The following is a 3,342-nucleotide window of genomic DNA, read 5'->3' as shown; positions in this document are numbered from 1 at the left end:
TATATATTGATGTTATCCACAGATAACATTATTTAAAAACAAACTCAATTATTTATCGCAGATTATACGATCTTAGAAATTACAAAAACATATATGTAGATGTATGTGTGTATAATAATCATTAAATAAATAAATGTACATATTTTATAAATTAATGCAAATTGCTTTCATGTCTAGAAGAAATACTTAAATATTTATTAGGTGTATATACATAATATCTCTTGACATACATGTATGTATATAAAACCGTCTGTCCATCTTTACTGAAAAATAACAAAAATAAAAAATAAATATTAAAATTTTTCTTCTTGAAGTTGTATTTAAATAATAATAATATTTACAAATTAAGAAAATAACACATACTAACAAATTTTCTTCTTCATTGTATATTTTTATGTTCAAAGATTATTACTCCGAAATCTGAATTTCCAATGTTAGACTGCGTTCTCAAACTTCGGATGGTATAATAAATGTAAAAAGCCTTAAGCCATAAAGAATTGACTAATCACAGTTGAAAGTGAAGAGAATTAGTTGAATATAATTAAGTTTATGATTAAGTTGATTTCTTATTACACATAATTTCTTACTACGCATAAGATCCAGGCTTAATTGATTAATTTTTGACGATTTTAGGTTTACTATATTCATTGTATTACACACATACTACACTCGGGCTTTGTTCGTTTTCGTATAAATCTATTGAATTATTAAATAGTGACTTTTCCCAAATGAAAATAATAATGAAGATGTTTTCCTCAAATGATTTCTAATCGATTCCATTCATAAAACACATTAAATAAAATTGCTGTCTACTAACTTGACACATGATAAAATTTATTAATTATAAGAAAAATACTATTTCCCAAATGTTTAAATGTTTTTTCCAAATTTCCCCAAACCATTCCCAAATTATATAACATAAATAAATCAGAAATATTCAATTTGTCTGCTATCTTGTCAGTGGTGCGTTCAAGCCGAAAACTGCTAATCTGCTCGCCGAGCGATTGAATGTGATTGGTTGGATCTATAAGTATCAACCATATTCATTTGCTCGGCAAGCAGTCAACTTGAACACGTTCCAATGAATTGATGAATTGATAGGAAAACAGGATTTTAGTCGAAAACTACTGAAATTTTTAAACTTTCCAATATTTAAAAAAAGATATCAGGAAATTTTATAAATTTTTAAATACAAAAGAAAGTTAAACACAATAAACACAACACGATAAAAAATTTTTCATGTATGAATATGTATAAATTTATATGTATAAACATACATAAAATGCATAAATATTTATAAACATGTATAATTATATATGAAGTCCAAATATATTCATATATTCTTCTTTCTTTTGTAAAATTACTTATGTCTACAACTTCAGTCTCTAAGTAAGTGTTACGACAATTCTTGTGCTTAAACCCTTAATATTATCGACATATAACATGATGTAAGAATAGAAGTTGTATCAATCCTATAAAATCACTAGTCTCTTCATGAGAAAATAGTACTGAATAGTAAACCACTAGATGACATATATGTCGAGCATTTATATTTTTGCGTGGCTTTAAATAAATAAAAGATTTCATACAACGAATATGACCGAAAAAAAATTAATTACAAATAAAAATTAATAGGTAAATAGAAATTTATTAAATTGAAATTAATTGTAAATGTTTTTAAGTATTATATAATTGCTTGTTTTTTTCTTTCACATGCTTTTTTTAATGAATCATTATTTATTTGGCATGAATATTGACGCATTCGCGTTGTTTCATAATAATAAATACAATAATTTATTACGTTCAATTTATTATGTATTCAATTTATGATCATTACATGGAAATATGAAAGTATAATTATATTTATCACATCATCAATAATTTGTTCGTAAATATTAAAACAGCTAAGTTTTTTCTAAAATAATATTCAATGATTTGAAAAGCTTTGAAAAAGTGCATATAATAGCATATGATTAAGATGTCAGTTTTCTTCAAGATTTTAGATTTACTAATTCTGCTTCTGGTGTAGAATTTGCAAGCTATATGAATGCTATTTTATATGTAGAACAATCAGTTTGCTTTATCATTTTTTTTGCAATAAAATCCGAAACATAATAAATTATGCAATCAAGTAAAAATTATCTGCATCATTCTTTGTATGCCATTGTGCAGTGCACGACCAATACGACATCTGTAGTCACACGATTGAACTTCCTCATTCCGAGGAAGACATTTTCTAGTGAAATATGGCCGAGTGAGTACAGCTTATATTCTTATATTCATATATTTTTACACCGTGACATATAAAATGGATTACTGATGGCAGTAGGAGGAGGGGGGGGATAGAAACACGAGTAGAATGAGAGGCAGATAAATGGATAACGTCTTTCTTTATTTATAGTCTGATTAGTTGTTATTGATCCAGCAGTACTGATCCAACCAATCAGATTTAGTAAACAGAGAAAGAATGTTCATTCATTTATTTGCCTCTTACTCTTTCTATCCACCACCGCCATCGGTAGTCCATTCTATGCTAAGTTCAGATTCTTTTTCGAATGTCACCGAGGTATCATCCTTGTTGTTTATCATATATTTTTTATCACAGATATTTAGACAAAGATGACATTGGATTCGGGGAGCATCCAAGTGGGAATCTGAATACGCCTCTATGGGTGCATTCGTTTACGCAGTGGCTAGCGCATCCACTGTTTTCTCATCTAATTACATGACTTAAATTTATTTAACGGACCTCTGCATGAATAGCTACTCAGTATCGTATTGGATCGTATCTTCCAATAGAAAATCGGACAATGCTGAGAACTGTTTATAAATATTCGTGTTTTCTCTTACCCTCTTATTGTGATTCTATACTTATCGTAATATCTATATGCGCTCTTTTTTCTTTCCGTTTTTTATATAATATTATCTTTCACGTTCTTTTTTCTTCTTGCTCACAATTTTATTAAATAAATATGGTATTTGTTTTACGATTGTTTAATGATAAGATTTAGCAATGATTTTAATTTAACAACTAATTACAATAATATTTTTAGTAATGTAATACAAATAGCTGAGCGTTCCTAATTATCAGACCACTATAAACTATTATTGAGTAACTATCGAACACTTACTACATTGTACTACTGAACAGCTATCATATTATTAATTAATACTAACTATAGAGAAAGAAGATTTATTTTCATTCGCGGTAAGAAGAAACAGGAATGTGCAGGTTTCAAAGTTATGTGACAAACAGATAATGTCATAGAAGGAAGCGAAAAAAATATTTTAGAATTGTGGAAACCTAGAAAGAAATAGAGATTAGAATTATAATTTCTTATT

Source organism: Atta colombica, unplaced genomic scaffold, assembly GCF_001594045.1.
Source record: "Atta colombica isolate Treedump-2 unplaced genomic scaffold, Acol1.0 scaffold84, whole genome shotgun sequence".
NCBI classification, from domain to species: domain Eukaryota; kingdom Metazoa; phylum Arthropoda; class Insecta; order Hymenoptera; family Formicidae; genus Atta; species Atta colombica.
The sequence above is the reverse complement of the archived record's forward strand: the minus strand, read 5'-3'. Positions refer to the sequence as shown.